The sequence below is a fragment of the Equus asinus genome, chromosome 1, assembly GCF_041296235.1.
Source record: "Equus asinus isolate D_3611 breed Donkey chromosome 1, EquAss-T2T_v2, whole genome shotgun sequence".
Taxonomy (NCBI): Eukaryota; Metazoa; Chordata; class Mammalia; order Perissodactyla; family Equidae; genus Equus; species Equus asinus.
The window spans coordinates 110,670,305-110,683,524 of record NC_091790.1 but is presented as its reverse complement, the minus strand read 5'-3'; the positions used below and the strand labels follow the sequence as shown (position 1 = coordinate 110,683,524).

The window sequence follows — 13,220 nt, the reverse complement described above, 5'->3', positions numbered from 1 at the left end:
TTATTTCGAATATTTATCAGTCACAATTGTGTGTCCCACGCTGCACCAAATGCTGGCGATAGATGAAGACACTCTATATTTACAAAACGTCTCCCTCCCCACTCTCCCTAAAATGATTTGCTTGCATGCTTGTCTCTCTCCATCCCCCACCCCAAGACTGTCAGCTCCTCCTGGCGGCTCCTTTCATCCTGGGAACCCCGATGCCTGGCACACAATGTAAACTCCATATCGAATAGATGGTTAGAATGAAGAATTCCAGGGTCAAACAGCATTTGGGGAACACTGGGTTAAAAACAGGTTTCTTAGACAACCCGCAGAATGGGGAAAAAATATTTGCAAATTATGTACCTGATCAGGGAGTTGTATCCAGAATATATGAAGAACTCTTAACACTCAATAGTAAAAAGACAAGTAACCCAATTAAAAATTGGGCAAAGAATTTCAGTAGACATTTCTCCAAATGAGACACAAGATATACAGATGGCCCATAAACACATGAAAGGATTCTCAGCATCATTAGTCATTACAGTAATACCGATCATAACCACTTCCCACCCACTAGGAGGGCTGTGATCAAAAACATAGACCATTACCAGAGTTGGTGAAGATGTGGAGAAACTGAAACCCTCATATATTGCTGACAGCAATGTCAAATGGTGCAGACACTTTGGACAACAGTTTGAAAATTCCTCAAAAAGTGAAACACTAACCATATAGCCAGCAATTCTGCTCCTAGGTATACACCCAAGAGAAATAAAAACTACGTCCACGCAAAAACTTGTGCAAGAGTGTTTAGAGCATCTATTCATAGTAGCCAAAAGATGGAAACAATGCAAATAACTATCAACTGAAGAATGAATAATCGAAATATGGCGTATCCATATAATGCAGTACATTTGGCAGTTAAAAATGGAGCACTGATTCATGCTACAGCACAGATGAACCTTGAAAACATTATGCTAACTAAAAGAAGCCAGTCACAAAGGACACATATGGCATGATTTCATTTATATGAAATGTCCTGAATAGGCAAATCCATAGAGACAGAAAGTAGGTTAGTGTTTCCCGGTCCTGGAGGGAGGCGTCAATGGGAAGGTATGGGGGTTTTGTGGTGACGAAAACATTCTGCAATTAGTTGGTAGTGCTGGTTGCACAGCTCTATGAATATACTAAAAATCAATGAATTGCACTAAGAGGTATGTGAATTATATCTCAACAAAATTGTTATTAAAAAAGTTTCTCTCCCTTAGGCCTTCTCAGTGGGTAGTAAATCATCAAGATGGGGGTGTATGGTTTATGTTGTGTTTAGAGTAACTGCCCTCATTAGTCTGGGACTGAGAGTGCTCCCAAACACAAGCTTCAGTGGTAAAACTGGGAAAGTCCTAGGCAAGCCATGCAATATTTGGGGTATACTTAGACTAAAAAACCACTCAATGTTTATCTGAAATTTAACTAGGAATCCTGTATCTTTATTTGCTAAATCTGGCAACCCTAGTTTTACAAGATGATCCAGTTCACCTGGATCAAGTTGAAGCACAGATCTAGAATTAAAATTAAAAAGCAAAGAGGTTGGGGGCCGGCCCGGTGGTGCAGCGGTTAAGTGTGCACGTTCCGCGGTTCGGATCCCGGGTGCAGACATGGCGCTTCTTGGCAAGCCATGCTGTGGTAGGCGTCCCACATATAAAGTGGAGGAAGACGGGCACAGATGTTAGCTCAGGGCCAGTCTTCCTTAGCAAAAAGAGGAGGACTGGTGGCAGATGTTAGATCAGGGCTAATCTTCCTCAAAACAAAAAAGCAAAGAGGTTGATGGTGAACGCGATATGGTCTATACAGAAACTGGTATATAATAATGCACACCTGAAACTTACACAATGTTATAAGCCAATATGACCTCAATAAAACAACTTAAAAAAAAAAAAAGCAAAGAGGGACCAAAGGAATTTGAAGTTAAGGAAAAGAGCTCCCAAAGCATTTTATAATCTTGGCCCTAAGAGTATGACTAAATAGTTTTGCGGAAACCTCTTTTCACAAGCTTCTGACTAAAGTTCTGTCACTTCCAACATCTATAGCAAATGGTCCATATCAGAGGACTATTAAAAAATGATATTAATAAATAGTGACATGAAATAATGTGTTTCTTAAAGGTATTTCACCTTGGGTGAAGCTTAAATTAAGCTTCCTCCTGGCGGCTGAGTACATGATGACTTGTATTATAAGTCAGTCTATTTTTGGCCCAGCTTGTGCTTTGGCAGACAGGCTGTTAAAAATAGAAGCAGGCCTAGGACAGGACAGAAGCCGGGCAGCTTCTCCGTACTGATGAATGGAAACGAAGCGGGTCCCTCTGAGCCTCCGTGGTTGGAGGGAAGCTGTGCGCAGCTGTGATCAGGTTAAAAGGCTGTGGCTTGCAATTTGGAGTGTCATGTGTCCCGGAGGCAAAAGATGAGGGACACCGCTCTAATGCAAGTTCCCTGGAAATGCTCAGGTACTGGGAGTAAAGGGCTTGCGTGCTCCATCAGGTGAGAGGCGAGGCATTTTCAGAATCATTTATATTCCCTCCTCGCCAGCTGTGGCTCTGTTATTCATTGCTCTCCCTGTGACTTCTCAGCGTACCGCAGCCAGCAGGGGGCATCAAAACAGCCCAACCCAGAGGGACCGGTGCTCGTCACTGAGTCACTGATGCTCACTCCTGAGCACCTGGTGATCTTCACAGCCTCCCCTCTGAGCTTCCATGCCCCCCTGGCATTTCAGCAGTGCAACACGGGGGACCAGGGCCTGGATTTGGAGTCACCCAGACCAGGGTTGCAGATCTGGCTCTCCCACTTAAAACCTTTGCCGCCTCTTTAATCCATGAACAAGGATTATAGAGTATCTCCCTCAGAAGCAGGTGGTGAGAATTAAATGAGATGGTGCCTGGAAAGTAATAACAAATCCCAAGCCTGGTGCGTGATAAACGCTCTGTCCGCCCTGGAAGTGTAGAACCAGGAACCCACGACACCTGGGTTCAGGTGCTAACAACATCACGGAGAAGCCGTCAGCTTCCTTCCACTCCCTTCTATTCTGGAATCTCCTCCCCATGCCCCACCTCCTTCCTCATGGACACCCTGAGACCTACTGCGTTCGCGGTCAGGTCAAAAGTCTTCATTCTGGCAGCTTGCCAAGCATGTCCACAGAAATACCCAGTGAGCCCCAAAGTTCTGTTCAATCTTCTGTACCCCAATATTTCCCAGTGTGGTTCTCCAGCCGCCTGCATCGGAATCATCTGGACCCACAAAGATGAGATTTCTGGGATGGAACCTAGGAGTCTGCATTTTAATGCAGTTCCTAAGTGAGTCTTAAGCTTTAGCATGCATAAGAATCTGCCGTGTTCTTAGCGAGATATTTCTTAAATAGAGAATGTAGTACAGATTGATCTCAACCAGCTGTTAGGAGGGAAATTAGCTGATTATCTGATTAAAATAGTTCACGCTGAAACTGTGAAGAACAGATAAACTCCCCTTTCAGGAGAATTTGTGTTCTGACATTTTGCAAACCTTAATGAACTTCCAATTAGTGAACCATGTGGGCTGGATGTTTAAAGAAAAATGACCTTGCCTACGACCCACGCCTCAGGGGAGGCTTTATCTGCACACTGAAAGGAAGGATGTGTGATTTAGGATGCCCATTCCTCCTGCCCCAGAGCCACGTGAAATTCAGCCCCAGGTCTGGGGACCGGCGGAGAGGAGGGAACAGAAGAGGAGGAGCCGTGGAAGCATAGGAGGAAGAAAGGGAAACTGAGGAAAGGTTAAGAGAGGAATAGGGCGGGGGGGAGGGGAGAGGGAAAGAAGGAGAGCCCTCTCAAATATACCGACTCCACAGCATTCAGGGCTCCAAGCTTGTCCACGTGCAGAACAAACCGATGGTAAAAGGACCCTGCTGCTTTCCACCCTCCCAGAGATGACCACAATGAGACTATTCAGTTCAATCACTTACAATGCAGCTGCCCAGTTACCCAGCCTAAGATGAAGCTGGCGGGAGAATTAACCTCTTGCTGCTCTTTGCTGCTGCTAGACCATTTCTCGCCCGTCTGAAGGTGAGGATGGCAGAGGCCCCACTCCTTGGGCTTCCCCTCTTCTCTTTGAAAGCCCCTAAGTGAATTCTTCCCATCTCATGGTTTTAAATATCGTCTGTACAACCGATGACTCCCAAATATGTATCTGAGGTCTAACTGTCAGATCCTTGTGTCTAACTGCCTACTCCATACCTCCACTTAGAAGTCTAATAAGCAGCTCAAATCTCAACACGTACGAAACTAAACTTCTGATTTTCCTCCAAAATAATGTTTCTCCCCCAGTGTTCCTCATCCCAGTAAATAGCACCCTACTCACCCAAATGGATCAAATGGATCTCGTCGCCTCCTTCCCTATTTCCCTATTCTCCAGTGACTTCCTGTCACATTAAAGATAACATCAAACACCTTCCCACGGTCCAGCGGTCCCCCAGGACCCGCCCCATCCCCGTGTTGACCCATGTCCTGTCTCCAGCTCCCCCAGCCTCCCTGCAGTTCCTCCTGCTTTTGCCTCTCCTGATGCCTCCACCGGGAAGCTGGAGATCCCCCAGCTGTCTTGTTCCCTCACTTCGTGCAGAGAAACCTTCCCTGACCACCTGCCCCAAAATAGCAGCTCTCCTCTTACCCCGATTTCTTCGTCATAGCACTTAAGACCACCTGATATATTACAGTGTGTGTTTATCTGTTTATTGTCTGCCTCCCTGTTTGAATGAAGCTCTGTGAGAGCTGGGACTTACTCTCTTTTGTCCACCACTGTACCCATAGTGCCTAGAAGAGCGCCTGGTACATCATATATGCTTAATTAGTACTTGTTGGATGAATGAAGCAAAACCAAGCAGAAGTATGAACATAAGTAAGGATGGCTACTGACAGGTGGTTTCAAGGTTATTTTGAAGGTCTTGGAGGAAAGAATGGAGTAACTGGTTCTTCTCTTTTTCCCTCCCTTCTGTTCTTTTATGGGGGCTACCCAAAGATAAGATATGTCCCTATTTCATTCCCTATTTCAGTAAATGGTCATTTCTGAAGTTCTGGACTTCCTCTTTGCATAAGTAGAAAATCTCTTCTTTATCCACATTCAAAGTGCTTGAAAATTATGTATTCACAATTACCAAATCACAAACTCAGCTTTTACCCACTTACTGTACATAAAACAGAGCTAATGCGATTAAGCAATAGGAAGATTTTCTATTGCAAAATTATATTAATGGAATTCTCCCAGGGGCTAAGCTGCTCCCTCCCTGAAAGTTAAGCATATTCCAGAAATCACATTAAAACTCTTTCAGGCCTTCCTGAGTCTCAGGGGTCAAGGGAAGGGGAGCCTGATGTAACTCCACAAAGCCACTTACTACTGTCAACATTTAACTACGGATGGGAGAATGTGCTTCGTGACTTTCTTCCTACATCTTAAAGTAAAGAAATCCATAGTATATTCTCTTTTAATGCCAAAGCTTGTTATGCTGACGCCATTCTTCCATAAATGGTACCCACAAAGATGGGCATCGACTCCCACTAGTGGCACATAAGCATCAGCTCCACAGAGCATAGCAGAAAGCAAAAACGATTCCTTTGTAGGAAATAGCTAAAGCAAAAGGAAGGTAACCATCGAACATATTCTATAAGAATATTAGCTTAGCTTAGGCTCCCCCATAGGCAGACCCTGAAACAAGGGTCTGAAACAAGTGTTTGTTTGTTTGTCGAGGAAGAGATCCCAGGAAACACTGGTAGGCACTGAGAAGGTGAGACAGGAAAAGGAGAGCAGCCAATAAAGGATGTGTTATCAAGCAAGTCGCTACTTGGGTAACTGGACCTCAATCCACCAGAGAACTCTGGGAGTCCAGGGCCAAGGGAGGTGATGCATACGCATCAATTCTCATCCGCCATCGACTGAGGGCTGCTGGGATAGGGGACACTAATTCCCGGGCACTTCCAGTCCACCCTGTGGGTAAGCAGAGGGCTCTTGTGTCCAGAGAAAGTCTTCTGGTAAAAAGATGCAGGGGCTAAAATGGCAAAGCCCAGGAGGACAGTGACAGAGAACTGACAGCCTCTGCAATGAGTATTGACTTTTCCAGAAAGCATTTCCTAAAAAGGACTGTTCTCCCGTAAAGTCATCTCGTGTAGAAATAAAAGGTTAACAGGAGAGCTCTGGAGAGCTTTCGATGAGAAATCAGATCTTGGGGATATGTTTGGATGCAGGTCATTTTGCTTCAGGTTAAGGGGACCGGATCTGTTGGTGGGGCTGTCTGGGTTGGGTTTGGGTCTTGTTTGTGACAACCCTCAACAGCCTGTCACAAAGAAAAGCAGATCTGACTGGAGAACGCAGCCCTGCCTTTCCTTCTGGAAGCCAGCACTTCCTCTGGGGTTGCCATCAGAAGGGCAGCCCCAGCCTGACCACTCTTTCCAAGACCAAGAACCTCACATACATATATGCCTACATACATGCTCACTCAGGGAAGCAGAATATTAGAGACACAGCATCAACTAATTTTTTTCATATTCAGGCATGCTTTAAGACCCCTCACCCCTTCAAACAGTAAACAGTGTAATTATATAAAAATATGTAATGGAGAAGTACATACATGCCACAGCAAAGAGACACTGAGGGCCTACTGTGCACCAGGCATTCTGCTGGGTCATGAGGATACAGAAATGAAATGCCCCGTTCTTGTCATCAAGCCTCACACGACACCAGGAGGGCAGATACCCTTGTGAACAGATACGCGACACTCAGTGCAGTCACCGTCATAGGTGTGAACAACGCAGGAACAACCATGTGGAGGCATGTGGAAGGTAGAGGCCTCCAGCTCCCCTTGATAATGTTTGGAAAGCATTCTCCAAGTCTATGTGGATATTTGGGATGAGACTAGGTTTACCAGGAGAAGGAAGAGAGGAGTGTCCTCTCTAAATTGTTCTCTTTGATTTATCTGCTTAAAATCTCCCTGTTGACTTTTGAAAAGTCAACCTTACATTAAACAGTCAGTGGTAAAAAGGTGGTAGGAGAAGGCACAGTCACATGAGAGCGTCTCCTGAAACAGAGACAAGTTGAGTCTGACTGAAGTCAGAAAGGGAACAAGAAAAAGAGGCAAAAGTATACATATTAGTTAAATGCAGCAAGGCAACAACTCAAAATTGGGAGAGAAAGCAGATGAGGAGGAACGGAGTCAAACTCTCACTTTTCTAGAGCAGACAATACATATTGTCTAAAATTGATACATTAATAAATAGGGCAATATTAGCATATTATTTTGGCCATTGAAGTAGCTACTGTAATAAAACTGGAAATTCTTAAAGGAGATTGTCTCGGGGGAGTAAGACTGGGTATGAGAAGGGATGAAGAGTGGGTTGGCTCTTTTCATCCCAACATCACCCATGTGGTTTGATTTCTTTGAACAATATGCACATATTGCCTTGATAAAATAGAAATTAAAACATTCAGGCTGCAACAATCCACCTGGTATGTTGTTCCCATCTCAAAAATTATGTCAGTTCCATCAGTTTTTGCTACTAAGGAACAATTCTAATTATATTTCCCAGAGGTGTTCTTTTCTTCTGTCTTCTCTCCTCATTCAGTCTTTGGGGTCAGGAAACCTCCAAGAGAAATCTGTACAGCCCAGCAGTGTAATGCTGAAGCTTTCCTCCGCCCCACCCCGCCGAGCAGATGGAGATCCTGAGCAAGTCTCTGAGTAGTCACCAGGCCATTAGGCCTGCTCATATTCCCAATGAGAGCTCCATCCCCTTCTTCCCCTGCATTACAACTCCCCAGAGAGCTCAGGAAAAGAATGTCCAGTCGCTGCCTCAAACAGGAGCCCTGCCCCATGTCCTCATGGAGGGGCTGAAACTAAGCGGCTAAATTGGCTGTGTGTTCACCCCTTTAGAGCTGACAGTCAGTCCCTCCCCCTCAGCAGGTCCTGAACGCTCACCTGGTGGAAACCTCAGCGCCCAGAGCTGAGATAAACTGCTAGCAGGAAGGAAAGGATTTCAGGCCAGAGGCCACAGAAGGAAATAGCAGGGAAGCCGGGCTCTGCCAAAACTGCCTTCAGCAGCCAAAGGTGCACAGCAGGACACCTTCACACTTTCTTTTTTCCTTTGTTGGTTTACCTGAAACAGAGATTGGACGTGGCTCCCAGGAAGGCCTGTGGGGGTGCTACTGTGCTCCCCTGCCTAGGCTGATGAGAACTGCAGAGGAGGAAGACATTTCTTCTTCCCACTCTAGGTCCTTCTGGCTGGGCTACAAATTAAATTCACATGACACAGAATAACAGGAGAAAATCAAACAAAGCTTTATAACGTGTATACATGGGAGAGACTCAGGAAAACAGCAACTCATCAAAATGGCAGAGGTTCTCATCTTAAATACCATCTTCAGCTACAAAGGAGGATTTTGGGGGTGGGGGGAGTCTGTCATGGGAGATTACCAGAAAAGCACAGTAAACAAGAGTAAGGTTATTATGCACATTTAAGTCCTTGCCTTCCATGTTGATAAGAGTTTCTAGAGATAAGTTCATCTCCCCTTCTTCCTGGTACAGAGAGGGAGACACCTTTACAGATGGAGATTTCCATGACAAATGTAAATGTCTCTCGCAAAGGGTAACTTCTACTTTTCAGAGTTCCTCTCTTGTCTGCAATTTTTAAAAGTAACCAGCTCAAAATAATCCTCATGCCAAAGAGACATATCTTGGGGTGGCCAAATCCCCCACAGCACAGACGGGACGGGGCACCGGGAAGCTCACCATCAATGCCCCTGCTCGCCTTACACCCTACCTGCCCTGGACCAGAGTAGGCGGTCATTGGATGTTTGCTTAATTTTTTTTACTGTCCCACAGCAGATAATTTCTGTTTCTACCATGGCTACTGAATGCAGCTGTCAGAACAAATCTGTTGAGCCTTTCTGCTGATCTGGGCGTCACCTGCTTGCTCCCCAACTTTCCTCTCATGTCAGAGACATCCATTTGCTGAATTAAGAGTCTGTTTTGCATGGTCCCTGAATTGGCATTCTCTTGTGCTGGCCAAGAGCCATTCCCCTGAATCACAAGTAAAATGATCAAAGCCTGGTTGGAAGTTGGAAAGCCTTTCTAAGAACCAGAAATCTGTTCCCTATCTATGGAAGCAGAACGTCCTATTACAGTGAACAAGCAATGGACAAAGGAGAAATGGCATGTGCTGTGGGGAGCATTATTCAGCCCTCCTATCTCTGACATCCACAAAAGGCAACAATAATGAAGAAAAGAGACAGGATGGAGACAGGTTGATGGGAAACATCTGTCGGGGGCAATTCTTACAGTGACTTAAACAACTCCCACTGTGCTCCGCCTGGATTCTAAGGTCTACTGGACTCATTGAATCGCTTTGATCACAAGTTAATCCTGCTACCAGGAATCTAAGAAAAAGCAATTGAAAGTTATTGTTTTCCACTGTTACAATGACTTCCCATCCTTATGAGAGTGTTCTGCTTTTGCAATACTTTGCATATCGATCACAGGTTTTCTTTTCAGTGCTCAGTCACTGAACAAGAATGTATCGAGTGATAGATTGAGGAGTCTATTCAGTATAGGCGGAGATGGCAAAAGAGGGGCTTAGAAATACGCACATGGCTGTCCTGTCTTCAGACCACCCTCTTAGAGAAACAAACGCCAATCCATGAGGACATTGAAGATGGTAGAATGTGTAATTTCCTTTTCTTTCCAAGGCATTTAATTTTCAAAATGATTATAGTACTTTTTTTCTAATTATAAAAGTCATGCATGCTCAGCTCACTGTAAAAAAAAAAAAGGAAAAGAAAAGAAAAATCAGACAATACAGAAAGTAGAAAACATCCTAAGTCTATCATTCAGAGCTGAAGTAGAGTATTATGGGGTAGATCCTTCTGTGTTTTTTTTTCTATGTTTATACAAACATATTTCTTTTTCAAAAATGACTACACTATACCTGCTATTTAATAACCTGATATTTTTATTTAATATGTCATGAATGTCACTCCTTTAATATATATCTACACTCATTTTAAATGGCTGGATGAAAGTACCACAATTTACTTATCCAGTCTCTTAGTTGGGGCATTAATGTTACTTTTGATTTTTTGCTGTGATAAACCATCTAATGTGCACAACTGTGTTCTATTGTTATCATGGTATGTTCAGAGCATTTTTTGACAAAAATTTATTAAATGCCATTCATTGGACTTCAAGCTCACAACCCAGTATTAGTTGAGACCTCAGTCCCATCTGTGCGGAGCAGAGAAAGGAAGACAGTGACAGGCAAGACTATCTCAAGACCCAGGCTTGTCTGGGGGAGGAAGATCAAAGTAGAATGCTCCAGAAAACAGCAGAGCCAGATCTTGTCTGCCTTGGCTCTCTGTTGTCCTTACACATACCGCTCAGAGTCATGCTCGCGGACTTAGTTTTCTCATTGGCAGAATGGAGCTGATGCTATTACCTGTCACTGAGGGCTATTTGTGGGGATTGAGCAGCATAATGTATGTAAGGTACGCAGCACAATGCCTGGCACACAGTTAGTGCTCAGGACAGGCAGCTATTTTCATCGTAGAGGAAGCCTAAATCCCAGCCAATAGTCTCACAGGGAACAAGAATCATAGCTGATTTCTGAGCTTTTCGGGGGATTTCCTGACTGGGGACAGGATCTGACTCAGAATATGGCCACATCCGTAATACAGCAAACCATCCTCTGCTGGACTCAAGCCTGTTGGCGCCTTTCCTCCGCCTTCCAGCCAAAGGCTTACCCCAAACGGAGCTGTATCTCCAGGACTTGGATGTCGTCCTCGGTGCCTATAAAAGCTTCAGGAGATATTTTAAAGTGCTTCACTCCAAATAAGCACTGAGAAACTATATGGATTTCTTATTTTCTTATTTGTCAAGATAGGAAAAACTTCACAGGGAGGTCTTAGAAATGGCTTTGCTCAATTCTACTCTATTTCATCTTCTCTCTGTCTCCCCCCAGGGGGATGAGTGTTAAATGTTGACCTTGATTCCTCAAAACAACACTGTAAAATAGTTATGATGTCCATTTTACAGATGAGAAAGCCAAAGCTATGGCAAGTACAATAACTTGGCCACATCGAGGAGTTGACCAACTCAGGACTCAAACTTTCCTCTGGCTCGTTCCAAAGCCCAGGTGCTAATAATCTCAAACTTGAGTGAACATTTGGGGAGCTTGATGCTGACCCAGTAGTTCCAGCTGGGATCCTGGAATCTGCACATTCACAAACACCAGGTGATTGAGATCCAGGACGGTCCAGGGGTCACAACTGGAGAAGCACCGTCCTTGTCCAGTCAGCATTTACAAAGCCCAGTTTCTGAGACAGGGATCCCTAAGCCCATAAAATGTTCTGCTCCTGGTCACCACCAAAGTAGCTTTGCTGAAATTTCAATACAGAGCCATGTGTACATTTTGGATATTCCCTGACTTACCAAATGGGCCCCAGACCAGGGTTGAGACACATCTGGTTTCTGGATGATTCTGCTGTATCTGTTGAAAGTCGTCTTTATCATCTCCCCAGAATAGAGTCAGATCAACTTCAGTGACCTTTCCTTCTCTGAAATCCTAATCATCTATGCTCTTATCTTATCCTCTGCTGACCCGTTGGCTTTCCTACTTCACAGCAGGTTTCTAACGCTTTACGTCAGTGTGAGAGAAGGTGGTAAATTGGGAAGATCTGTGATATTGTAAGGAGGAGGCAGCATGGGGCACAGCAGTGGTTTTCGAACTGGGTTCCATGACTCCTTGGAGAGCTGCAGAGGTGCGGTGTGGAGGAGGGATGGGGAAGAGAGGAAGGCCTGGGCAGGGTGGGGTTCCGAGCTTGACTGGGACAGCTGCACTCAACTCGGTTTCATATATAAAACTGGAATTCCTAAAAGAGTCACTTAAAAAACGTTTTACACTGGAAAAAAAAAAAAAAGGAAACTGCAAAACTAGTGGAGAAAGAACACCAGTCTACGTCAGAAGAACTCTAATCCAATTCTTCAGTTTACCAGCTGGATGATGTTGGAGAAATTCCACCTGTCTGGGCCTCAGGGTGCTTGCCTGCAAAAGAAAAAAAATTGGCGTAGTCGATACCTGTCCTGATCTGCCAGGGCCGCCACAACCAAATGCCGCAGCTTGGCGGCTTACACAACAGAAATAGATTTTCCCACCGTTCTGGAGACTGGAAGTCCAAGATCAAGATGCGGGCAGGTTTGATTTCTCCAGAAGCCTCTCTCCTGGGCTTGCAGATGACCACCTTCTGGCTGTGTCCTCACCTGGCCTTTTTTCCATGCATGCACGCCCCTGGTGTCACTTCCTCTTCTTATAAACATGCCACCCCTATCGGATTAGGCCCCACCCTTATGACCTCCATAAAGACCTATCTCCAACCTAAAGTCACATTTGGAGGTTAAGCCTCCAATATATGAATTTCGGGGACACTATTCAGTCTGTAACAATGCCTAAGGCTCCTTTCCAGAAACACCAGAGGTTTGTTAAGCATCTACTGTGTGGAGGGCCCTGCCCCAGGTGCCTGGAGCACAGAGGCCCACTTATCAGCAGTGGCCTCTGCACTCGAAGAGTTCAGAGGACCAGGCAGGCTCTGATAAGGGATGCTTGGGGCACAGTGAGGACCCAAAAGAGAGAAGGGAGCGTTCAGGTGGTGCCTCCCGGGGAAGTCTTGAGATGAGATCTGAAATACAAGAGGGTGTCCAGCAGCTAGAAAACTGGAGGAACGGCGTTTCCAGCAGAAGGGACAAAGACCTGGAGGGCTCATTCCGACATCTGCAGGTCACATTTGGGAGGCTGGAGCACAGCCTGAAATGGGGAATCCCGGAGGAGAGGCTGGAGTAGGGAGGTGAGAAGGCCACGAAGGCCCCGTGGCTATGCTGAGCCACTGGACTTATTCGATAGCACAGAGCTGCCTCTAAAAAGTTTTAAGCTGAACAATCTATTCACGTCTGCATTTTAGAGAGCCCTAAAATCCTGTCATTCAGCTGGTCTCTGGCTCCCCCTTACCTCTCTATCATTTGTGGCTAACTGATGTCAGCCAGTCGGTGATGGATTACACATTTACTAAATGCACTCATTCTTGGTTACTTTTCTAACAGGGCCTGTGGAGTGTGTGTGTGTGTGTATGTGTTGATTAGACCTTGATTATAAATTGCCTTCTGGACTCTGCGGCCCGCTTCGCTTTGGTCTA

The 13,220-nt window shown here is 45.1% G+C and overlaps 1 protein-coding gene and 1 long non-coding RNA gene across 5 annotated transcripts in view; one reads left to right on the top strand and one right to left on the bottom strand.

Moving 5' to 3' along the window:
• The window catches only part of LHFPL3 (LHFPL tetraspan subfamily member 3), a 499,890-nt gene that overhangs the window by 452,164 nt on the left and 34,506 nt on the right, over positions 1 to 13,220 (top strand). The gene's annotated exons all lie outside the window — the stretch shown is intronic.
• Positions 8,300 to 13,220, bottom strand: part of LOC139044848 (uncharacterized) — a 90,706-nt gene continuing 85,785 nt past the window's right edge. The window contains exons 2-3 of the long non-coding RNA XR_011502172.1: positions 11,467 to 12,079; positions 8,300 to 9,795 (exon numbers count right to left, since the gene is read on the bottom strand). This is a non-coding gene — a long non-coding RNA (uncharacterized lncRNA). The remainder of the gene's footprint in view (positions 9,796 to 11,466; positions 12,080 to 13,220) is intronic.